Source organism: Oncorhynchus mykiss, chromosome 3, assembly GCF_057628025.1.
Source record: "Oncorhynchus mykiss isolate SJ-2025 chromosome 3, ASM5762802v1, whole genome shotgun sequence".
Lineage (NCBI taxonomy): Eukaryota > Metazoa > Chordata > Actinopteri > Salmoniformes > Salmonidae > Oncorhynchus > Oncorhynchus mykiss.
In genome coordinates this window covers 53,078,018-53,105,140 of record NC_143024.1, presented here as the reverse complement: position 1 = coordinate 53,105,140, position 27,123 = coordinate 53,078,018, and the positions used below count along the sequence as shown (strand labels likewise).

At 42.2% G+C, this 27,123-nt stretch overlaps 1 long non-coding RNA gene across 1 annotated transcript in view; it reads right to left on the bottom strand.

Annotated features, from left to right (window-relative positions):
- The window catches only part of LOC149984587 (uncharacterized), a 220,348-nt gene that overhangs the window by 14,813 nt on the left and 178,412 nt on the right, over nt 1–27,123 (bottom strand). The gene's annotated exons all lie outside the window — the stretch shown is intronic.

The window sequence follows — 27,123 nt, the reverse complement described above, 5'->3', positions numbered from 1 at the left end:
AACACACCCAACTATAATGATCATCCCAATGATGATTGAAGGGGTTTCAAATGATTTTTTCTCTCTCAGCACTACAAGCTACGCTGGGCAATCCCACTAAGAATGCCTACAGGGCTTCAACGCGGACAGCCATAGCTGAAAAGAACAGAGCCTGTCTGAAAGAAGCCTGTCTGAAATCAAATCACCAGAGAGAATCATTCTCTCTTTCTTCTCTATTTTCTCACTGAGCTCGATTTTTCTTTCATTTCACCTCAACAAAGATCAATAAATACTATAACTATCTGCCGAGATACAATGACAAATGACTCGTGACTAATTTATGACACAGCATGAGGATAAATGGCCAATTTGTCCCTCATCTGTGTCGTCTGTGCTCTGTTTGGGGGAAAATGAATCAGTCTACGTGCTGCCTGGGAGACGTTTGATTGACAGCTGTCCCTTCAGGGACAATTTTGAGGGCTGGGTCTTTTGTGTTTGTCGGTCTGTTTTCTCTTTTGGTGTTATGTAGAGCAATGGGAGAAATAAATACAAATAATGATGAGAAGGAGAGAAGTGTAAGCAACAAGCAGCAAGTTTAAATCCCAGTTCATACTCACTCACTGCCCAGTTTGTACACAACATTCTGTTCTAAATGCAGCGCTGCCTTGAGGGCAGAAATACATGTGATTGGTTTAGGTAAGACATTTGATTTTTTTGGATTAGGAGTTAGGGTGGGATTTGAACCATCCTTGTGTTTGGCAACCTGCGTGTGGCAATATAGTCTCAACATTAATGTGATGAGGTTATGGTATTAAGCTGAGACACATAGGACAAATATGTCCATAACAGGGAGTCAAAACGCATACAAACAAGTCAACTCTGTCAAGTACCATGAGGATTGAACTGAATTCCTACATGCAATACCTACACCAGTTCAGTCACCTGAAAACGTCTTCCTGGGCTTGGCTTTCTCAAGGGGCAAGAGACGGATACATGTGTACCAAATGTGGTCTACTGTGCAACATGACAGTACGTCTCCCAACTTACCACAGCGTAGTCCTGTGTAGCCATACCTTCAAAATCATGTTGTTTTCATGCCTCCTTTGGAGGTCTGGAAAATTGTGTAGTAGCTGAAACAGATATAATGGAGCGCTGGATTCCAGTGGCTACATTTTGATTGGATATTACATTTCAAGAACCCTCCCCCATGCCGTAGAATGCTGTTGTGTGTTTGTTATGATTGTCACAGTTTTGCGACCAGGTAGGACAATTTTTACATAGTTGTTGAATATGCTAGTTTGCAACATTGCAGAACATTTTAGAAAACATGGAATAAAAACGTTATTCTGTTTTGACAGAAGTGTGCTCTATACACAAAATCAAGTCCATGAAGGCATTACAACTTTTATTTTTAGAGTTAGGAATTGGGATTTAAACCAGCATCCTTGTGTATGGCAACCTGCGTTTGGAAATAAGTCGCAACATTAATGTGATGAGGTTATGCTATTTGGCCACCCACAAAAGCTGTGACACACAGGAAAAAGCTGGCAATAAAAGACTAAACATGTCAGCAGGTCTCACTACTGGACAATAACTGAGAGAACATTTGAAAATGGATGTTCAATGCAGTCACGAAAAGATCAGAAGCCATGTGACGTAGGTCAACAAGGTGCAAAGAGTGATTGTGATTCCTGAAATACACTGGAGTGGAGTGGTGCCAACATAGAGCAATTTAATATAGGTGATGTTGCTATAAGATAAAGGAGATTGCATCTCAAGAGATTTAACCCTCTTTCAAATAAATAAATGTTTGGTTTTATAACACTTTTGTTAGATACCTGCATTTTTACAAACCGCATTACACCAATCTAGACTTTTAATTTCTAGAACAATCAGGAAGTTGCCCACTGTTCTGTCTTTCCAATGTCAAGTAGAGGCACCGTTGTATCTAGTGGCGCAGAGATAGAATAGACAGCATCTTTCTATTCTCTTGCCTCCATGCTCCATCAGTGGCTCTGGTCTTTTGGCTCCCTCCGGCGCACACATGGCAGTCCTCAGAAAGCTCGCTTCCATCATCCCTTCTCTTCTATTTTGACCATGATCATCGTCCTCAGCGGTTCCTTTGCTTTAGTCAGTTACACCCCATGGGAGACTCCACTTCCTCTCTCCTACTCTGCTTCTGTTGCTATCTCCGCTCTCTTTTTTTGTGCCAATCTTTGTTCTTCCCTACCTCTATCTACCCTTTTCTATTTGCATGTGTCAAATTATCTTGTTTTACATCTGTCCAATGTTCTTATTTTTGCATCTGTCCAAATGTCTCTTCTTCAAATCAAATCAAAATCAAATTTTATTTGTCACATACACATGGTTAGCAGATGTTAATGCGAGTGTAGCGAAATGCTTGTGCTTCTAGTTCCGACAATGCAGTAATAACCAACAAGTAATCTAACTAACAATTCCAAAACTACTGTCTTGTACACAGTGTGAGGGGATAAAGAATATGTACATAATGATATATGAATGAATGATGGTACAGAGCAGCATAGGCAAGATACAGTATATGGTATCGAGTACAGTATATACATATGAGATGAGTATGTAAACAAAGTGGCATAGTTAAAGTGGCTAGTGATACATGTATTACATAAGGATACAGTCGATGATATAGAGTACAGTATACGTATGCATATGAGATGAATAATGTAGGGTAAGTAACATTATATAAGGTAGCATTGTTTAAAGTGGCTAGTGATATATTTACATCATTTCCCATTATTAAAGTGGCTGGAGTTGAGTCAGTGTGTTGGCAGCAGCCACTCAATGTTAGTGGTGGCTGTTTAACAGTCTGATGGCCTTGATATAGAAGCTGTTTTTCAGTCTCTCGGTCCCAGCTTTGATGCACCTGTACTGACCTCGCCTTCTGGATGATAGCGGGGTGAACAGGCAGTGGCTCGGGTGGTTGATGTCCTTGATGATCTTTATGGCCTTCCTGTGACATCGGGTGGTGTAGGTGTCCTGGAGGGCAGGTAGTTTGCCCCCGGTGATGCGTTGTGCAGACCTCACTACCCTCTGGAGAGCCTTACGGTTGAGGGCGGAGCAGTTGCCGTACCAGGCGGTGATACAGCCCGCCAGGATGCTCTCGATTGTGCATCTGTAGAAGTTTGTGAGTGCTTTTGGTGACAAGCCGAATTTCTTCATTCTCCTGAGGTTGAAGAGGCGCTGCTGCGCCTTCTTCACAATGCTGTCTGTGTGAGTGGACCAATTCAGTTTGTCTGTGATGTGTATGCCGAGGAACTTAAAACTTGCTACCCTCTCCACTACTGTTCCATCGATGTGGATAGGGGGGTGTTCCCTCTGCTGTTTCCTGAAGTCCACAATCATCTCCTTAGTTTTGTTGACGTTGAGTGTGAGGTTATTTTCCTGACACCACACTCCGAGGGCCCTCACCTCCTCCCTGTAGGCCGTCTCGTCGTTGTTGGTAAGCCTACCACTGTTGTGTCGTCCGCAAACTTGATGATTGAGTTGGAGGCGTGCGTGGCCACGCAGTCGTGGGTGAACAGGGAGTACAGGAGAGGGCTCAGAACGCACCCTTGTGGGGCCCCAGTGTTGAGGATCAGCGGGGAGGAGATGTTGTTGCCTACCCTCACCACCTGGGGGCGGCCCGTCAGGAAGTCCAGTACCCAGTTGCACAGGGCGGGGTCGAGACCCAGGGTCTCGAGCTTGATGACGAGCTTGGAGGGTACTATGGTGTTGAATGCCGAGCTGTAGTCAATGAACAGCATTCTCACATAGGTATTCCTCTTGTCCAGATGGGTTAGGGCAGTGTGCAGTGTGGTTGAGATTGCATCGTCTGTGGACCTATTTGGGCGGTAGACACCTTTCAGATGTCTTTTATTTCCTTCTCTTTAACCTTCCTCTCCCTTTTCCATTGTTCCCCTTCGTTTATCCCCCTTTCCTGCCTGCTTGGGGTGATGTAGATGGATCTGGCCTGCAGCCTGGTGGTGCTGCTCTGTGTATGGATGCATCCATCTTTGCCTTTGGTGGCCGTCAAATGGAGAGACCCCCGACATGTGCAGAGTCATCCTCAGAGACATATCTGAGAGAATTTGACAGCAGCGAAAACAGAACAGAAAAACTGCTAGTAATGACTAAGCAACTCTGATCCAATATGCGACACGTTTAAGTAAACTAGGCGTATGTCGCGGGTCACTACTTCAAGAGAGTGGTTTGAACATAACTTTTTTTTTAAACAAAATTCATTTTTTGGCAGAAATGACTTCTCGAACATGTGAACATTCATACCATCTGTAAATAAGAATAAAACATTTAAATTATGAGCCTAATTGGTTTAGCCACAGAGCAAGTCAGCAACCTTTCCACTAGCCATGATTGGCTGAGATAATGAGTGGGATGGAAATGCAGCGAAATTTTGGATTGGCCTGCCATATAACACACATGTCTATTTGAGCTGGTCAGTATGTCTAGGTAATCCTGTCTAACACACTCTCCTCAAACAATAGCATGGAATTCTTTCACTATGTTATACATTATCCAGCCACAAAAGTTGGACAGCAGGATCACTACTTCAATCGTAGATGGTATGAGGATTACAAATGTCTGGAAAATTATTTTTCAAAGGACTGTGCTTTCTACTTTGCATGCCACCACTTTCAACGTCCAGGAAACCATGATGGCTACCAGAACTGGAAAAAGGCGACAAGTTCGTTCAAGACACACAATGCTAGTGTGTAGCATAAAAATGCAATGACTGCGTGGAATGAGTGGACTATTCGGAATGAGTGGACTATTCAGAAAGACTATCTCAACAATATGCAATGCTCTGAGAGAATAGACCATATTTGAGAGAAGTTGTGGAGTCATTGCGTTACACTGCACACCTGGGACTTTCACAGAGAGGAGACATAGAAAACTACATGGCTGTCAACCAGGGAAATTTCCTTGAGCTTTTACAGGTCAGGTCATAAGCAAATTCGGCAAAACAGTTGCACAGACAATCTCAGAAATGCTAATTACACACATGAAATACAGAAAGAAATACTAGACATTATGGCATATGATTAGGGATCAGATAAGCGGTGAAATACAAGATTCTGCACTATATGCATTGATGGTAGATGACAGTTAGGATCTCAGTAAAACGGAACAAGTGTGTGTGGTGGTGCGCTATGTAAAAAATGATGAAGTTGTGGAGGAATTTCTAAATTTCACTGCCACCGACGGATTAGATGCCGAATCGCTTTTCGCTACGATCAAAGAGATTCTTAGTAAATGCAACATTGATCACACTGCCTATATTGTTCAGTGTTATGACGGCACAGCCATCTTGTCCAGTGTTCACAGCGGGGTCCAGGAGAAATTCAGTGAAGAGGTCCCTCAGGCAATCTACATTCATTGCCACGCACACCGTCTCAATCTTGTTTTGGTTGACAGTGTCAAACGTGAAGCCATCGGGATTTTTTTGTTATTGTGCAAGACATGTATACATGTTTCTAAGGCTCATTTGTCCATGCCCATTTCATACCTTAAGGGAACATTTTGACATTTCGTGTATAGTTAGTGAGAAAGTCCATATTGCAAACGTCTGAAAACGTTTGTAAAATTCGCGGTCAACGTCGGGCCGTGCGGTAGGGCCGGACCTACCGGGAAGTCATCAAACGAACTTTCTCGGACATTCGGTTTCCGTTTTATAAAATAATCAAATTTTGGTCATTTTTCCGCTGTCCCGGAAATTCCCACAAGAGGGCATCAGCAATCATATTGCAATTGTACAAAACATCACGAATCACGACAGGGCCTTATCTCCAAAACGGAAAATATTTTAAAGCCGAAACTTGGTGAGCGTAGGTTTGGCATAATGGGCAGTTGGCCCCGAACAAGATGGCGTCTAGGCCTCAACGGTTTTTGAGTTATGGCCATTTCTCTGGGATTAAAGGTCCAAAATGAAAATAGAGAAATTATTTTTCCACTTCACGTCAAAGTCAAGGAGCCTCCGGTGTCAATAAAAAAAGAACCAGCCATTTATCTATCGTCATTTAAGAGAAATCGTACAATGACAAATTGGTGATGTTCACAAATAGGCATTTTTTTTTTCAACAGTTACAGATCCAGTTGCAGGGTGTTCATACGAATCTTTTTAAAGTGTGCTGCGGAGCTCTGCGAGATTTCTGTGATTTTCTATGATTTTCTGAAATAACACACACTCACTAAACCCTACGTAAATAACTCAGTTCTTAACGTAAAGACTTAACTCAGGATTCTGTAAAGGCATACCCCAATCAGGATATGAGTTTATTTAAAGCTTCCTTTGCCAACAGGAAGTGCTTTAAATGGCTGTTTCCAAGGGTTAAAAAGGTCAGATCTTTTCAAAACTTCATATGTGTGATTAGGCAACCCCCATGAACTGTAAGTCAGTCATTTCTCCCAACAGATGTCAAAGAAAAGCTCTCACACACACACAGCAAGGATGGAGTGACAAAGTGTGGTGCTTAAAGACACAGAGAGCAGGCAATGGCATTACCGTAATCCCTAGGCCGTACCGAGTTCAACGAGATATCCCGCTTGACCGTAGCTCGCTCGGTCTAGGCGCAGCGACCATTCGAAAAATAGGCCCAAAATGAAGCCTGCCCCACAATGTCATTTGCTTTTGGGTGACAGTGAGAGAACCGTTAGGGTGAGAAGCACAATTCGACCTCAGGTACGTTCCTAAGGTCCTTCCTATCCGTGCAAGCCTAACCTTGACCGTGTGGCATTAACCCTTAACAGTTAAAATAAGGTGTTTACATCAAACAGTTTGCATTGACTTCTCTCCCCATAGGAATACATTGCCTGCACCCCTAAATTCAACCTGAAGCCTATATGGGTTATGAATGCCGTATGAACCTGTCTTCGGTAACAGTCCATCAGGCCACTATGAGGTCTACCTGTGTTGATTCTAAGCTTCCTGGACCAACCGGAAGTGGTTAAAAGCCCCCTAAAAGTGTATATCCATACCCTGCCTGCAGTTTGATAGACATTGTGCATTCAACCCTGTGTGAATCAGTCAATTCTTAACGTAAAGACTTAACTCAGGATTCTGTAAAAGAATACCCCAATGAGGATATGTGTTGACTTATAGCTTCCTGTGCCAACCGGAAGGGCCATAATTGGTGTCTCAGGGGCTGTTTCGAAGGGTTAAAAAAGTCAGATCTTTCCAAAACTTCATATGTGTGATTAGGCAACCCCCATGAACTGTAAATCAGTCATTTTTCCCATAAAATTTCAAAGGAAAACTAAATCGCACTAATACACAACTTGGAAGGAGGGACGTATTGGGGTGCGCAGAGACAGACAGTGGCTGCAATAGTTAGCTTTGTTCGAGCTAAAAAATAACCATCAGACCTAGAGTTCCGAAACTTTAGAAACCTGTTCTAGACCTCCGGTCGATAGTGCGTGGTGAGTTAGGTGGCTCTAGAAGGTTATCGGACCGAGAAACAGCCTCGTACATTTGCAATGACTTAAATTAATTTTGACCATTACGAAAATGACGACATTTAGAAAAGTCTCAGAGACGCAAGGCTAGGTGCATTGAAACCGGCTCAGCCCATAGAGAAGGACTCCAACGTTTCTGTCCGATAGCTCATTCAAGGACCCCGTAGCAAGGCATGGAAAAATGTGGATTTTAAGCACCAACTAGGGTTCTGCTCGGGCACCGAAGGACCTATCGAGCCGAAACTTGGGATTCGGCCTACACATAATGTCCGAACTGGACCCGCAGCTAGAACGTAACTATGTGTTTTACGTTTTTATTATGTTTTAAACTGAAGGCGCTGTGAATTATGGGCCTGCTCTGACATATGTGATAGTTGGCTTCTAAATGAGTTGGAAAAAGTGGGTTTGTTGTCAATTGATATCAGTTTGGTGTCAGAATGACATCTAATTGACTGATGGACACTGACTTGCCAGTTGACTTTTGTACATTTGCAATGTGTTTAAACGGAGAGGGACCATCACCAAAATGGCATTCTGAAATCAACACAAAAAATGGCATCACCATAGTCTCCAGACTGTGCCGAGTTCAACGAGATATCCCGCTTGACCGTAGCTCGCTCGGTCTAAGCGCAGCGACCATTAGAAAAGTAGGCCCAAAATGAAGCCTGCCCCGCAACGTCATTTGATTTTGGGTGACAGTGAGAGAACCGTTAGGGTGAGAAGAGAAATTCGACCACAGGAATGTTCCCAAGGTCCTCCCGATCTGTGCAAGCCTAACCTTGACCGTGTGGCATTAATCCTTAACAGTTAAAATAAGGTGTTTACATCAAACAGTTAGCATTTACTTCTCTCCCCATAGGAATACATTGCATTCACCTCTAAATTCAACCTGAAGCCTATGTGGGTTATGAATGCCTTATGAACCTGTCTTCTATGACAGTCCATAAGACCACTATGAGGTATACCTGTGTTGATTCTAAGCTTCCTGAAGCAACCGGAAGTGGTTAAAATCACCCTAAAAGTGTATACCCATGCGCTAGGTAACCCTCCTGAACTGTAAATCAGTCATTTCTACCAACAGATGTCAAAGAAAAGCTCTCACACACACACACAGCAAGGATGGAGTGACAAAGAGCAGTGCTTAAAGACACAGAGAGCAGGCAATGGCATTACCATAATCCCTAGGCCGTGCCGAGTTCAACGAGATATCCCGCTTGACCGTAGCTCGCTCGGTATAGGCGCAGCGACCATTAGAAAAGTAGGCCCAAAATGAAGCCTGCACCACAACGTCATTTGATTTTGGGTGACAGCGGCGGAACCGTTAGGAACATTCCTGTGGTTGAGTTGTCCTTCTAAACCTAAGGTCCTCCCGATCTTTGCAAGCTTAACCTTTACCGTGTGGCATTAACCCTTAACAGTAAAACAGGGTTTTTTAATCTCACAGATTACAATGACTTCTCTCCCCATAGGAATACATTGCCTGCACCCCTAATTTCAACCTGAGGCCTATGTGGGTTATGAATGCCTTATGAACCTGTCTTCGATAACAGCATCAGGCCACTATGAGTTGCCTCCGAACTGGACCCGCAGCTAGAACGTAACTACGTGTTTTATGTTTTTTTTATGGTTTGAACCGAAGACGTTGTGAATTTTGGGCCAGCTCTGAAGTATGTGATAGTTGGCTACTAAACGAGTTGGAAAAAGTGGGTTTGGTGTCAGTTTGTATCAGTTTGGTGTCAGAATGAAATCTAATTGACTGATGGACGGTGACTTGCTGGTGACTCTTGTCCATTTGCAATATGTTTAAACAGTGAGGTACCATCACCAAAGTGACATTCTGAAATCAACCCTAACGAGCGATTGAGATGAACCAGATTCACTGCCCAGCCATCCCGAGTTCATCGGACCAGTCAATTTCACATTCCTGCAGGATTTTTATAACATGACAAATTCGTGATGGTACCTGCCCATTGAACCATATTGCAAATGCACAGTGACTTTGCAAAAGTGAGAAAACATAAACAAATGGACATAATGAAATCATGAAAACAATGCGTATCCATCAGAATATTTTAAACAGTCCATTTTGACTTCCTATGAAATCATATTGCAAATGGACAAATCATATTCCTTATGCACATGATTAATTGACTTAAAATCGAAACAATTTCGAAAAACGGTCCAGAAAGCACTTTTTGTACGAGGGTGATAAGTTTTTTTTTTAAAGTTCACATTTTCGACTTTTGACTTCCTATTAAATCATATTGCAAATGGATAAAACATGTGCCTCATGCACAAGTAAAAAAAAATAATAATCATGATAATCTAATAAGACTAAAGTATGTTGATATAGTTCTTATACGTGTGTAATTGACCAAAAAAATCGAAAGAATTTCAAAAAACGGTCCAGAAAGCACTTTTTTAAGGGGTGATAAGTTTTTGCCAAAAAAATAATTTTGCCACCTGTTGGATTTTTGAAGTGTTACAACTGGCACTTACCATATGGCATTTGCAATCAACTTTACACGAATCAACGCCACATTGGGTGGTATTGGACACTGTGTATATGGTTTGTCCAATGCCAATGGTTTGCCATTCATTTTTGTCCATTTCAGTGGGGTATTCCCTTACATTAAAACAACTTAGATTTAGTTATGTCATTTTGGTGAAAATTGAAAAAGAGGGGGCTATCCCTAACTGCCTGTAGCAAGGATATGCATATTCTTGGTACCATTTGAAAGAAAATACTTTGAAGTTTGTGGAAATGTGAATTGAATGTAGGAGAATGTAACACAATAGAGCTGGTAGAAGAAAATACAAAGAAAAAATAACTTTTTTTTTTCTTGACCATCTTTGAAATCCGAGAAAGGTCCCATCACTCTGGTTGTAATCCCGATGTTGTCCACAAGATGCCAGCAGTGTATGTGCTTGAAGTATAACTTGAAGTATGAGCGAGCTACATGACATTTTAGTGTGAAGTTACCCAGGTACATATGGGCAAATTGTGAAAGAGACATTTGCATTCATTTTTTTCTGCAAGAATATCATCAAATCTGTAACTTGGACTTTGATTTAGCTTTTCCAGTATTAGTAGCCATATTATAAGTTCAACATTTGCAAAACAACCAGTTTTCATAACTTCATAACTTGTCCAAAAGGAAAAGGCTTGCTGTTGCAAAAGGTTAACACCTACATTTTGTGACAAACACACTGTCCCATTGACGGAACGCTAATTCCATAAAAAAAGCAAAGGGACCTTGAGCCTTCACAGCAGCCCATTGAACTCAAGAAACTGTCTGATACACGATGGTCCTGCCAGTTCTACTCGTTGTGGGCAGTGCAAAAAACCCTCCCAGCTATCATTGCATCACGCAGATGACTGACGTGTGGTCACTACTCACACTCATTGTTGCTGAATTCATCCTCCACCTTATCCTGTTTGAGGATCTGTTCTGCAGAGGAAAGTTTCTGGCACTCTACAATCCCCTGATATTTTCCTAGAGACTGCCACTGACCTCACACACTCGCATAAGAGACAAGCGCACTGAGGACTCTTGGAGAGCCATATGGAGCAAGGCAGTGGCCCTGTGCGCAAAGGTCGGTGTCACCGTACAACCTCCGCCACCTCCACAAGAGAAGAGAAAATCCCAACAAGCCTCGCCATCTACAGGACTTTATAGCTGAAACTCCAATTCAAACTGAACATCCATCCATGTCATCGCTCTACCCTGTCATTGACAATAACGACCCTTTTCCACAGAAGCAGTTGCAGTTTCATGGGAACGTCAGCTCTCAACCCAAAGCATGCCACATTCCTTCAAAATGAGAGCCTTGTGCCCATGGCACAGCACTATGGAATCAGAGGACAATCTGCTGGCCGAGGTGCACCGGCTATTGGAAAGAAAAAAAGAACAGGGCAAAACAGTTAGCAGCACACTGGAGTTCCTGTCCATGCTTAAACCTTACAAAGACTCCTTTGTGGACATCTATAAACTTTTACGCATATCTGCCAGTAACCTCCGTGTCATGTGAGCGCAGTTTTTCCTGTATGCGGGCCGTGTAAAAACCTCCCTGAGAAACAGAATGGCAAACCCTTGACTCAGAAACCTTGCCTGCCTGTTCATACACGCGGAAAGAACCAAGGCCCTGGATGTCCAGAAGATTACTCATTTGCACTGAACCACCCCAACATATGCATCGTCCTTCTATAAAACGCTTGATTAGTAACTGAAAGGCCTTTTATTTATTGACAGAGTGCACCTGTCCGGTGGTGGGATCATAATTCAATCACATTCAATCACGCTGATCTGAATCTGGATGGAACAAGAAGAGGCATGCATATCTTCGGCCTACAAGTATTTTTACAAAATAAATATAATCGCTAAGATTGTGATGATAGCCAGCTCGTTTAACACCATGTGTGCATGGATGACAGGCATAGGGTAAATGCAATTCTTGTTGTGGCTGCACAGTGGCTATTATTCCTTTCATTTCTGACGTTGTGATAGACATCAAAAGCAATGCATAGCAGGATGCATGTGTATCGTCGGCCTACAAGTTATTTTGTTTACAATAGAAATATAATCACTAAGATTGTGATGATAGCCAGTTTGTTTTATATATGTGTGCACAATTAACATGCATAGGCTGCAGTTTGGATATTATTTATTTAATTTCTGACATTGTGATAGCCAATTCATCAGAAGCATTATTACCAATGCACAGTTGTCTGATAATGCATGTGGTACAGATGCACTTATTGTTGTCGCATTTTGGATGTATTGCGTTGTTATTTCTGAAAGACTTCAGCGCTGAAGTCTTTCACCTTTGCAAGTGAAATACATTTTTGTCAATGCCTTGTGGTCACTTGTATTAGGCTTATAGCTATTTTGATTCTTGGCCAAATTCAATTAAAAACTACATTTATATCTAATCTGCTGTGTGCCATATCTGCTTTTATTTGAAAAAAAACGGGAACATCCTTAACTCTGAAGTCATGAAAATGGATTATTTTCTTAGCACCACGTATTGGTCAAACTCCCCCTTACCACCGGGAGAGAAGATCCTGGAGCCGTGCTTGCATACTGTCACCTTTTTGCAAAAGTTATGCTTCAACCAAATTATGAGAAAAGATGAGGGTCAACCACATGATGCTTGTCAATATATCACAGTCAATGGGGAAAGATGATTGTCAACCAATTGACATCGTATGTTAATACACTGAACATAAATTGAAATGCAACATGCAACAATTTCAAAGATTTTACTGAGTTAAAGTTCATATAAGAAAATCAGTCAGGCCCAACTCTATGGATTTCACATGACTGGGAATACAGTTGGGGTGTTTGAGAGAGAAACAACATGTTATGTTATGATGCACACCTGGTTAAAATGGTAAATACACGTGTTCAGTGCATGATATGGGAAATATGTATCTGATTGGATATGCATAATTTTATTGATACCCCCTCATTGGTTGTTGGCCAATGTATTCAACTGTGTTCCTTTTGAACGGGTGCAGATGGACTCAGGTTGGACCAGGCTATGTTGTATCAGCTGCATTTAGACAAGCTGTTGAAAAACCGCTACAGTTGAAGTCAATAAAACTCGTTTTTCAACCACTCCAACCATTTCTTGTTAACTTCTTACTCCCACCCGACACGCAGACGTCCCATCTAGACACCTGGAAATGCAAATGCGCTACGCTAAATGCTAAATGTACTCGTTAAAACTCAAACGTTCATTAAAACACACATGCAGGGTATTGAATTAAAGCTACACTCGTTGTGAATCTAGCCAACAAGTCAGATTTTTAAATTGCTTTTTGGCGAAAGCATGAGAAGCTATTATCTGATAGCATGCAACACCCCGAAATACCTGAAGGCGACGTAAACAAAAGAATTAGCGTAGCCGGCGCTACACAAATAGCAGAAATAAAATATAAAACATTCATTACCTTTGACGAGCTTCTTTGTTGACACTTCGAAATACTTTATTAATCCAACTTTAGGTATTAGTAAACGTTAATAATCTATCAAATTGAACACGGGCGATGTGTATTCAATAGCTCCACCCACGTCTTCAAATCATGTTCGGGAAATCTCTCTTCCAAGACGTCCTGTCGGAGACCGGATGGAATGGAATCTCTCTCCTTTGATTGACCAATAAATAACTCCCAGGAAATTGACAAGACTGGCGACATCGTGTGGAAGCTGTAGGAATTGGGACACTATTTAATTTGGTGTCCCTTAAACAATACATGCAAGTGGCGCATGGATATTTTTTTCAGTTTTCAGTGACCAGTTTTTCTTGCGCTTTTCGATGAAACACACGCTCTGTTATAGTCACAGCCGTGATTTAACCAGTTTTAGAAACTTCAGAGTGTTTTCTATCCACACATACTAATCATATGCATATACTATATTCCTGGCATGAGTAGCAGGACGCTGAAATGTTGCGCAATTTTTAACAGAATGTTCGAAAAAGGAGGGGGTAGACTGAAGAGGTTTTTAACAAACTATAGTTTTGGCAAGTCAATTGGGACATTTTTCCAACAATTGTTTACAGACATTTCACTTATAATTCACTGTCTTACAATTCCAGTGGGTCAGAAGTTTACATACACTAAGTTGACTGTGCATTTAATTAAACAGCTTGGAAAATTGCAGAAAATTAGGTCATGGCTTTAGAAGCTTCTGCTAATTGATATAATTTGAGTCAATTGGAGGTGTACTTGTGGATATATTTTAAGGCCTACCTTCCAACTCAGTGCCTCTTTGCTTGACATCACGGGAAAATCAAAAGAAATCAGAAATTAAAAAAATTGTAGACCTCCACAAGTCCGGTTCATCCTTGGGAGCAATTCCCAAACGCCTGAAGGTACCACATTCATCTGTACAAACAATAGTATGCAAGTATAAACACCATGGGACCACGCAGCCGTCATACCGCTCAGGAAGGAGACGCGTTCTGTCTTCTAGAGATTAACGTACTTTGGTGCAAGAAGTGCAAATCAATCCCAGAACAACAGCAAAGGACCTTGTGAATATGCTGGAGGAAACCGGTATAAAAGTATCTATATCCACAGTAAAACGAGTCCTAGATCGACATGACCTGACAGGCCGCTCAGCAAGGAAGAAGCCACTGCTCCTAAACCGCCATAAAGCCAGACTATGGTTAGCAACTGCACATGGGGACAAAGATCATAGTTTTTGGAAAAATTTCCTCTCGTCTGACGAAACAAAAATAGAACTGTTTGGCCATAATGACCATCGTTATGTTTGGAGGAGAAGGGGGAGGCTTGCTAGCTGAAGAACACCATCCCAACCATGAAGCATGTTGTTGGCAGCATCATGTTGTGGAGGTGCTTTGCTGCAGGAGGGACTGGTGCACTTCACAAAATAGATGGCATCATGAGGTGGGAAAAGTATGTGGATATGTTGAAGCAACATCTCAAGACGTCAGTCAGGAAGTTAAATCTTGGTTGCAAATGGGTCTTCCAAATGGACAATGACCCCAAGCATACTTCCAAAGTTGTGGCAAAATAGCTTAAGGACAACAAAGTCAAGGTATTGGAGTGGCCTTCACAAAGCCCAGACCTCAATCCCATAGAAAATTTGATCAAGCAAGAAGGCCTACAAACCTGCCTCAGTTACACCAGTTTTGTCAGGAGGAATGGGCCAAAATTCACCCAAATTATTGTTGGAAGATTTTGACCTAAGTTAAATGTATTTGGCTAAGGTGTATGTAAACTTCTGTCTTCAACTGTATGTAAGAAGGCTGTTCATTGACTACAGCTCAGCATTTAGCACCATAGTACCCTCCAAACTCGTCATTAAGCTCGAGGCCCTGTGCAACTGAGTCCTGGACTTTCTGACGGTCGCCCCCAGGTGCTGAAGGTAGGAAACAACATCCCTACCACGCTGATCCACAACAGTGGTGTCCCACAAGGGTGCATTCAAGACCCTCTCTTCTACTCCCTGTTCATCCATGACTGTGTGGCCATGCACGCTTCCAACTCAATCATCAAGTTTGGTAGGGTTGAATACCTACGGGGAGGAGGTGAGGGCCCTCGGAGTATGAACCTTTCACTCAAAATCATCAAAACAAAGGAGAGGATTGTAGTCTTCAGGAAACAGCAGAGGGAGCTGCTGTCCATCGACGGTACAGTAGTGGAGAAGGTGGAAAGTTTAAGTTCCTCGGCGTACACATCACAGACAAACTGAGATGATCCACCCACACAGACAGCATGAAGATGAAGAAGGCGCAATAGTGCCCTTAAACCTCAGGAGGCTGAAGAAATTTGTCTTGTCACCTAAAATAATCACAAATCTTTTGCAGATGCACAATCGTGAGCATACTGTCAGGCTGTATCACTGCCTGGTACGGCAACTACACGGACCTCAACCGCAAGGCTCTCCAGATGGTAGTGCCGTCTGCACAACGCATCACATTGGAGGGCAAACTACCTGCCCTCCAGGACACCTACAGCACCCGATGTCACAGGAAGGCCAAAAAGATCATCAGGGACATCAACCACCCGAGCTGCATGTTCACCCCGCTATCATCCAGAAGGTGAGGTCAGAACAGGTGCATCACAGCTGGGACCGAGAGACTGAAAACAGCTTCTATCTCAAGGCCATCAAATTGTTATACTACCATCACTAACATAGAGAGGCTGCTGCCAAGATACAGACTCAAATCTCTGGCCACTTTAATAAATGGACTTGATAAAGGTTTCACTAGTCACTTTAAATAACGCCACTTTAATAATGTTTACATATACTACATTACTCATCTCATATGTACATACTGTTCTATACCATCTACTGCATCTTGCCTATGCCGCACGGCCATCGCTCATCCATATATTTATATGTACATATTCTTATTCATCCCATTACATTTGTGTGTGTAAGGTAGTTGTTGTGAATTTGTTAACTTGTTAGATATTACTGCATTGTCGGAAGTAGAAGCACAAGCATTTCACTACACTCACATTAAAATCTGCTAACCATGTGCATGTGAACAATACAATTTTATTCGATTTGAGCTACCGTGTGTAGGTGCAGTGATTTCTCACAAAATGAAGGATGGTTCTGAGAAACCTATAACATTTGCCTCTAGGATGCTTACCAACACAGAAATAAATTATTCTCAAATAGAAAAAGAAGCACTAGGACTGGTTTTTGGAGTGATATTTCATCTGTATCTGTATGGTAGGAAATTAACCTTGCTGACAGACCTTGAGCCTCTTAAGATTCTTGGTCCTGAGACAGGTGTCCCAACACTTGCAGCAGATAGAATACCACAATGGTCTTTTATTTTAGCAGCTTACACATATGAGACACAATACAAAAAGTCAGAGCAGCATGGCAATGCAGATGCATTGTTCAGACTCCCACTGAGTAATTGTAGGGGTCCTACAACAAATCCAGTGAATAGAATGTCATTTATAGATGACTTGCCAGTCACTGCTAAGGATGTAGCACTTGAAACTGAGAGATTCTGTATTGAAAATGGTTAAGCAATATGTAATGTCAGGTTGGCTAAACCACGTACCAGACCTTTTAAACCTCATGTCAAAATAAATGTTTAACTTACAATTGAGGTTGTCTGTATTCTTTGGGGTTACAGGGTGGTGATTCCTCAACGCCTGCAAAGCAGACTATTGGCAGAACTACATGAGTCATTGGGGTATAGTTAAGATGAAATCCTTAGCTATAAGTCTTCTCTGGTGGCCTAAACTTCATGTAAATATTGAAAGTTAAGTAAGTCTTTGTGACATATGTAAGCAGCAGTGTAGCATGACTGCAAAAGTGCCAGTAGATACATGGAAATGGGCATCAGGTCCATGGGAGACAATTCACTTAGACTTTGCAGAAGACAAAAAGCAAATGTTTTGGGGTGTTATGGATGCTTATCCTAGATGGCCATACATTTTACACATGCAGAGAACTACTTCAGCTAAAACTGTTGAAGAAATACAAGTCAACAGTGACAAACCATGGAAGGTCATATGGTTCTCTGTTGATCAAGTGGTCTTGACTTTACGGAATTCAGAAGTACAATTCTTGTCTTTCATAATTTGGTCAGATATACTTGGATATGCAGTGTCAACATTTGTTGCTGGCATGTCATCCCTTAGTTCACTAATCTTACGAATGAAAAAGTCATTGAAGTAGCTTGCAATATCAATGGACTTTGATGAATGAGCCATATGATTCATTGACTGAAGGTGCCGAGTTGGCTTTTTTTTCCCAAAATTGTATTTAAGGTGCCCCAAAGCTTTTTAATGTCATTCTTTATTTAATGTATCTTTGTTTCATAGTGGAGTTTATTTTCATTTGATTTAGTTACATGATTTCTTAATTTGCAGTACGTTTGCCAATCAGTTGGGCTGCCAGACTTAATTGTCATACCTTTGCCTCATCCCGCTCAACCATACAATTTTTCAATTCCTCATCAATCCAAGGGGATTTAACAGTTTTTACAATCATTTTCATAATGGGTGCGTGGTTAGCCTAGTGGCAGGTAGCCTAGTAGTTAGAGTGTTGGACTAGTAACTGGAAGTTTGCAAGATCAAATCCCAGAGCTGACAAGGTAAAAATGTCTTTCTGAACAAGGCAGTTAACCCACTGTTCCTAGGCCGTCATTAAAAATAAGAATTTGTTCTTAACTGACTTGCCTATTTGAAAAAAGGTAAAATAATACATTTGTAACTAGAATAAGTAGTTTCATAAATGCATCAAGTGCGGCGTCTGGTTGTGCCTCATTACCACAGACCAATAAATGTTCTTTACATCATCAACCTATGTGTAACAAACACACAGATGAGCTTCCCTGAGATGGTTTCTGACAGAAATTCTTCGGTTGTGCAAACCCACAGTTTCATCAGCTGTCCGAGTGGCTGGTCTCAGTCCCGCAGGTGAAGAAGCTGGATGTGAGTTCTTGGGCTGGCGTGGTTACAAGTGGTCTGCGTTTGTGTGGCCGGTAATACCTATTATAAAATTCTCTAAAACAACATTTGGAGGTGGCTTCCCCTCAGGGAACTCCATCCCCCCCATTCAGCTGAAAAGGTATTCTTTAGAAATATTTAACTTTCACACTTTAACAAGTCCAATACCTCAAATGAAAGAAACATCTTGTTCATCTACCCATCATGTCCGATTTTTAAAATGTTTTACAGTGAAAACAGAACATATATTTATGTTAGACCACCACCAAATCAAAGGGAAAACGCAGCCATTTTTTCCAGCCAAAGATAGTCACAAAAGCAGGATTAGAGATAAAATGAATCACTAACCTTTTGAAAATCTTCATCAGATGCCACTCATATGACATGTTACACAATACATTTATGTTTTGTTTGATAATATGCATATTTATATCCACAAATCTCGGTTTACATTGACGCCATGTTCAGAACTGCCTCCAAAATATCCGGAGGCATTATAGAACGCTACGCCAGATAACAGAAATACTCATCATAAACTTTGACTAAAGATACATGTTCTACATATAATTAAAGATACACTGGTTCTTAATGCAACCGCTGTGTCAGATTGTTTTTAAACGTTACGGAAAAAGCCTAACATTGCAATAATCTGAAACAGCGCTCAGATGTAAAAGTATTTCTCCGCCATGTTGGAGTCAACAGAAATACGAAATTACAACATAAATATTCCCTTCAAATCAAATCAAATTTATTTATATAGCCCTTCGTACATCAGCTGATATCTCAAAGTGCTGTACAGAAACCCAGCCTAAAACCCCAAACAGCAAGCAATGCAGGCGTAGAAGCACGGTGGCTAGGAAAAACTCCCTAGAAAGGCCAAAACCTAGGAAGAAACCTAGAGAGGAACCAGGCTATGTGGGTTGGCCAGTCCTCTTCTGGCTGTGCCGGGTGGAGATTATAACAAAACATGGTCAAGATGTTCAAATGTTCATAAATGACCAACATGGTCGAATAATAATAATAAGGCAGAATAGTTGAAACTGGAGCAGCAGCACAGTCAGGTGGACTGGGGACAGCAAGGAGTCATCATGTCAGGTATTCCTGGGGCATGGTCCTAGGGCTCAGGTCCTCCGAGAGAGAGAAAGAAAGAGAGAATTAGAGAGAGCATATGTGGGATGGCCAGTCCTCTTCTGGCTGTGCCGGGTGGAGATTATAACAGAACATGGCCAAGATGTTCAAATGTTCATAAATGACCAGCATGGTCGAATAATAATAAGGCAGAACAGTTGAAACTGGAGCAGCAGCACAGCCAGGTGGACTGGGGACAGCAAGGAGTCATCATGTCAGGTAGTCCTGGGGCATGGTCCTAGGACTCAGGTCCTCCGAGAGAGAGAAAGAGAGAAGGAGAGAATTAGAGAACGCACACTTAGATTCACACAGGACACCAAATAGGACAGGAGAAGTACTCCAGATATAACAAACTGACCCTAGCCCCCCGACACATAAACTACTGCAGCATAAATACTGGAGGCTGAGACAGGAGGGGTCAGGAGACACTGTGGCCCACTCCGAGGACACCCCCGGACAAGGCCAAACAGGAAGGATATAACCCCACCCACTTTGCCAAAGCACAGCCCCCACACCACTAGAGGGATATCTTCAACCACCAACTTACCATCCTGAGACAAGGCTTACCTTTGATCTTTCATCAGAATGTAGTGCAAGGAGTCCTAGTTGTTTTGTTCCATAATGTCCAATACTAGTGTACAATTAGCTGCATTTGCTATCTCTTTCAGCTCACGTGCCCAAAAACTGACTGCTGGTCCAGGACAACTTGCACGAAAATTTCAAAAAGATATATTCCAGGTCGAATAAACTGGTCAAACTAAGTAGAGAATCAATCTTCAGGATATTATTATCATATATATCCAATAACGTTCCAACCGGATCATACGTTTTCAGCTGCAGCCAAATGGAACAACGGAAGCACCCACAGAGAAATGCGCCACAGGAAATTGGCATTCTGTCGGGACACTGACTATTTCCCCTCCCATTCGGTCAAAGTTCACAGCAAATGCTCCATTCCACTTTCTACTGAATGAGGACATCTAGTGGAAGGCGTAGGATGTTCTACCAGATCCATATCCTGTTGGGAAAGGAGGGGGTGATGACGTCAAATTTGCCCCACATTCAGAATTTCACTTCTTGTTTGGAAGATTGCATGCCCTATGAGTTCTGTTATACTCACAGACATACTTCAAACAGTTTTAGAAACTTCAGGGTGTTTTCTATCCAATAGTAATAATAATATGCATATATTAGCAATCTAGGACAGAGTAGGATGCAGTTCACTATGGGCACGCAATTCATCCAAAGTGAAAATACTGCCCCCTATCCTCAGCAAGTTTTAAGGTAGAGAAATTAGAATTGAAATCTGGCAACAGCTCTGGACATTCCTGCAGTCAGCATGGCAATGTGCCACTCCCGCAAAACTTGAGACATCTTTGACATTGTGTTATGTGACAAAAGATGTGTCACAAGTTTGATGCTTTGGTCAATACATTCCAGTCAATGGGAAAAGATAAGGGTCAATGCACTTCATTCAATGAGAAAATATGAGTGTCACAGGGTTGATGCTAATGTCAATGCATTGCACTGAATGAGACAAGATGTGTCAACGAATTGATGTTTGTGTCAATGTGTCACATCAAATAGGAAAAGATGATTGTCACAACGTTGACACTTATGTCAATACAATTCCAGTCAATGTGGAAAATATGAGTATCAACCAATTCATGCTTATGGGAAGATGACAAACAGACAGAGACATGTCCCTCTCTTTTCTTTATTCCCCTCCCATCTCCCCCCTCCCTCTCCCTTCATTCTCTTTGCCTCCCTCAATCTTTTTCTGTACTTCCTCTTTATACCCCTCTTCTCTCTCCTTCCCCTTCTTTCACCGCCTCCACCTTTCTCCCTTGCTCTCCTTCCCTCCCTCCCCTCTCTCTCCCTCACCCTCCCCTCTGTCTGTTGACTCTTTCCCCTCCCTCCTTCACCCTCTCACGTTCTCTCTCCCCTCTCACCCTCCCTCACTCTCCCCCTTCCCCCACCATTCTCTCACCCTCTTCTCTCTCCTTCCTCATCATTCACCCCCTCCACCTCGCTCTTTCTCGCACAACCTCCCTCCCTCCCTCCTGAGGAAGGGAAGCTCAAACACTCTTCCGATGGTTAACACACAGTGCTTATAAAGTACTTGTGCGGGCAGCGACTGCCAAACATACCCTCGTAAAATTGACCATCCTATCGATCCTCGACTTCGGCGATGTCATTTACAAAATACCCTCCAACACTCTACTCAACAAATTGGATGCAGTCTATCACAGTGCCATCCGTTTTGTCTCCAAAGCCCCATATACTACCCACCATTGCAACCTGTACGCTCTCGTGTGCTGGCCCTCGCATCATACTCGTTGCCAAACCCACTGGCTCTAGGTCATTTACAAGTCTCTGCAAGGTAAAGCCCCGTCTTATCTCAGCTTACTGGTCACCATAGCAGCACCCACTCGTGGTATGCCCTCCAGCAGGTACATGTATATCTCACTAGTAACCCCCAAAGCCAATTATTCCTTTGGCTGCCTTTCCTTCCCGTTCTCTGCTGCCAATGACTGAAACGAACTGCAAAAATCACTGAAGCTGGAGATCTAACTCACTAGTTTTAAGCACCAGCTGTCAGAGCAGTTCACAGATCACTGCACCTGTACATAGCCCATCTGTAACATAGCCCATCCAACGACCTCATCCCCATACTGTATTTATTTATTTATTTATCTTGCTCCTTTGCACCCCAATATCTCTATATGCACATTCATCTTCTGCACATCAATCACTCCTGTGTTTAATTGGTATATTGTAATTACTTCGCCACCATTGGCCTATTGATTGCCTTACCTCATCTTACCTCATTTGCACACTGTATATTTAATTTTTTTCTACCTTATTATTGACTGTAAGTTTGTTTATTCTATGTGTAACTCTGTGTTGTTGTATGTGTCGAACTGCTTTGCTTTATTCTTGGCCAGGTCGCAGTTGTAAATGAGAACTTGTTCTCAACTAGCCTACCTGGGTAAATAAAGGTGAAATAAAACATTTTTTAGTAACATATCAGAATAATGCAGTGTGTCACTTTGGCATGCCCGATATTGAGGGAGACGGGAGGATACCCTACCTTAGGGGCGGCTATATTGTGTCGACACAGTCAGGGAAATTGTGCAGTCTGCTGTGGGAGGTGGGGAAAAGAGGTCATATCCATGTTAACTTCTTAAGGTATAGGGGGCAGCATTTTCACTTTTGGATAAATAGCAAGCCCAATTTCAACTTCCTGCTACTCATGCCAAGAATGTAAGATATGCATATTATTAGTATATTTGGATAGAAAACACTGACATTTCTAAAACTGTTTGAATCATGTCTGTGAGTATAACAGAACTTATGTAGCAGGCAAAACCCAGAGGACTAACCGTTCAGATTTTTTTTTTGAGGTCTCTGTCTGTTCAGTGAGTCTCATTGGGAAACAATATTTCTTAGGACATCCACTGGATGTCACCAGTCTTTGGAATTTGGTTGAGCTTATTCCTTTGTGCAATGAAGAAGTACAGCCATCTAGGAACTGCGTAACACTGTTGAGAGTTGCGCAAGACTTGAAAAGTAGCTTGTTTTGTTGTCTTCCTGTATTGAACACAGATAGACCCGTCTTCAATTTGATCGAATATTAACGTTTAAAAATACCTAAAGTTGTATTACAAAAGTAGTGTGAAATGTTTTGGCAAAGTTTACAGGCAACTTTTGAAATATTCTGTAGAAATATTTTGTATAACACCTTACAGTGAAACGCTTACTACGAGCCCCTAACCAACAGTGCAGTTTAAAAAAATACAGATAAGAATAAGAGATGAAAGTAACAAGTAATTAAAGGGCAGCAGTAAAAAATAACAATATATACAGGGGGGTGCCGGTACAGAGTCAATGTGCGGTGGCACCGGTTAGTTGAGATAGTATGTACACGTAGGTAGAGTTAATTAAAGTGACTATGCATTGATGACAACAGAGAGTGGCAGTGGTGTAGAGAGGGGGGTGGCAATGCAAATACTGTGTAGCTGTTTGACTAGATGTTCAGGAGTCTTATGGCTTGGGGGTAGAAACTATTTATAGAAGCCTCTTGGACCTAGACTGGCACTCCGGTACCGCTTGCCGTGTGGTAGCAGAGAGAACAGTCTGTGACTAGGGTGGCTGGAGTCTTTGACGATTTTTAGGGCCTTCCTCTGACACCACCTGGTATAGAGGTCCTGGATGGCAGGAAGCTTGGCCAAGGTGATGTACTGGGCCATTCACACTACCCTCTGTAGTGCCCTGCGGTCGGAGGCCGAGCAGTTGCCATACCAGGCAGTAATGCAACCAGTCAGAATGCAATCGATGGTGTAGTTGTATAACTTTTTGAGAATCTGAGGGCCCATACCAAATCTTTTCAGTCTCCTCAGAGGGAATAGGTTTTGTCGTGCCTGCTTCACAACTGTCATGGTGTGCTTGGACCATGTTAGTTTGATGTGTACACCAAGGAACTTGAAGCTCTCAACCTGCTCCACTGCAGCCCCGTCGATGAGAATGGGGGCGTGTTTGGTCCTCTTTCCTGTAGTCCACAATCATCTCCTTTGTCTTGAAAATTCGTTTGACAGGTTGTTGTCCTGGCACCACACGGCCAGGTCTCTGACCTCCTCCCTAATAGGCTGTCTCATTGTTGTCGGTGATCAGGCCTACCACTGTGTCATCGGCAAATTTACACATGGTGTTGGAGTTGTGCCTGGCTGTGCAGTCATGAGTGAACAGGGAGTACAGGAGGGGGCTGAGCACGCACCCATGAGGGGCCCCAGTGTTGAGGATCCTCCGCGTGGCGGATGTGCTGTTACCTACCCTTACCACCTGGGGGAGGCCCATCAGGAAGTCCAGGATCCAGTTGCAGAGGGAGGCATTTAGTCCCAGGGTCCTTAGATTTTTGATGAGCTTTGTGGGCACTATGGTATTGAACACTGAGCTGTAGTAAATTAATATCATTCTCACAAGTGTTCCTTTTGTTCAGGTGGGAAAGGGCAGTGTGGAGTGAAATAGAGACTGAATCTGTTGGGGCGATATGCTAATTGGAGTGGGTCTAGAGTTTCTGGGATGATGTTGATGTGAACCATGACCAGCCTCTCAAAGCAATGCACGGTTACAGACGTGAGTGCTACGGGTCGGTAGTCTTAAAACATGTGGAAAATGTCAGTGAAGACACTTGTAAGTTGGTCAGCAAATGCTCTCAGTACACATCCTGGTACTCCGTCTGGCGCTGCGGCCTTGTGAATGTTGACCTGTCTAAAGATCTTAATCACATCGGCTGAGGAGAGCGTGATCACAGTCTTCCGTTACAGCTGGTGCTCTCATGCATGTTTCAGTGTTGTGTCATGACTTGGCCCTTTCTGGTTATAGATCATGGCTTCCCACTCTCTACCATCCAGGTTCTGTTCTCATGTCATAAATTCCTGGCAGAGACTCTCTGCCCTTGGCCATGAAGAAAGAGACACAGAAAGAACAAAGGATTTCACATAGCAAAATTAGAATACGAAACAAAATGTCCACTTGTGAGAAGGTGTTAATGGTCCGTGGCGGGACGGGTATGACAACTGTGTTTCATTTGGTGACCTCTGAGAGGACAGGAAACACACATAACTATATCTCTGAATGTGTACATTTCTCAATTATGGTGTTTGCATCTAATTGTTGTATAAAATTAATGAGTAAAGATTAAACTGTGACATTAACTTCTTGAGTTTCCCTCAAGAATTTCCCTGCATTTAGCGCCATCCATCATTCCTTCAATGCTGACCAGTTCCCCAGTCCCTGCCAATGGAAAAACATCCCCACAACATGAGGCTGCCACCACCATGCTTCACTGTGGGGATGAGGTTCTAGGGGTGATAGAAGGTGTTGGGTTTGTGCCAGATGTAGCGTTTTCCTTGATGGCCAAAAAGCTCAATTTTAATCTCATCTGAGCAGAGTGCCTTCTTCCATATGTTTGGGGAGTCTCCCACATGCCTTGTGGCGAACACCAAATGTGTTTGCTTATTTTTTTCTTTAACTTCTTATGGCTGCAATCCCATTAACGGGATAATTTATCAACAACTGCTGATTTGCAGAGCGCCACATTCAACTACTATTACTAAAAATGTTTATATTCATGAAATCACAAGCCTTTTGTTAATCCACCTGTCATGTCAGATTTTGAAAATATGCTTTACAGCGAAAGCAATCCAAGCGTTTGTGTAAGTTTATCAATCGCTCGACAAAACATTATGAACACCTAGCATCAAAGTAGCTTGGTCACGAAAATCAGAAAAACAATCAAATTAATAGTTTACCTTTGATCTTCGGATGTTTTCACTCACGAGACTCCCAGTTACACAAATGTTCCTTCTGTTCCTTAAAGACTTTTTATACCCAAAATACCTCTGTTTGTTTGGCGTGTTATGTTCAGAATCCACAGGAAAGAGCGGTCACGACAACGCAGATAAATTCCAATAGTATCCGTAATGTCCACAGAAAAATGTCAGTTTTTTATAATCTATCCTCAGGTTGTTTTTAAAATATATATTAGATAATATATCAACCGGATGTGTAGATTTTTCAATAACACCGGGAGAAACAATGGCCGCTTTACTCTGTAGCGCAAAACTCACTCTGAGAGCCCCCACCTATCCACTTACGCAATGTGATCTTTCACGCTCATTTTTCAAAATAAAAGCCTGAAACTATGTCTAAAGACTGTTGGCACCTTAGGGAAGCCATAGAAAAGGGAATATGGTTGATATCCCTTTAAATGGAGGATAGGCATGCATAGGAACAGAGGTTTCAAAATAAGAGGCACTTCCTGATTTTCCTCAGGTTTTCGCCTATTATATCAGTTCTGTTATACTCACAGACAATATTTTTACAGTTTTCTATCCTAATCTGACAATTATATGCATATTCTAGTTTCTGGGGCTGAGAAATAGGCAGTTTCGAATGGGTATGTTTTTTTGCCAAAAACGAAAATACTGCCCCCTACACGCAAAAGGTTAACGATGTGGTATGGTTAAAAGATTCATCAATCTACTCAAACCTTAGCCCTCTCATGGTAATTGAGGTAAGCTGGTCTGAAGGGAATTCCTCCAGGTGGGGGTTATATTCGTAACAGTAGAAAGGGTCTGTCCCATGATGCCAGATCAATGTCTGTGCTCATGGGGCGGGCAAATGGTATAGTTAAAATTCAAAGGGAATTGGAGTTTCCTTCAACAAATAGTTTAATCTTTACTCATTAATTTTACAACAATTTTAATGCAAGCCTCACAACTGAGACTATTGTATAAACAGAGTTATGGTAATGTGGCTGTATTGTCTCTCATGAGTTTCACTAACATTTAAACTAAATGGACCGGTCATATCTGGATTCTTCCCTGACCATGTACACATTCTTCAAAACATGGACATTTTTCAGTTTTCAAGTTCTGTGATGTGGAAGCGGTTCTTTTGTTCTCCTGTGAACCTCACTCCCTCTCTACTCTGGCCATGAGGAGAGAACTCCTCTAGGAATTTATGACCTGCCTAACAGAGCCTGGGTGTAGGGGGAAGAGAGAGAG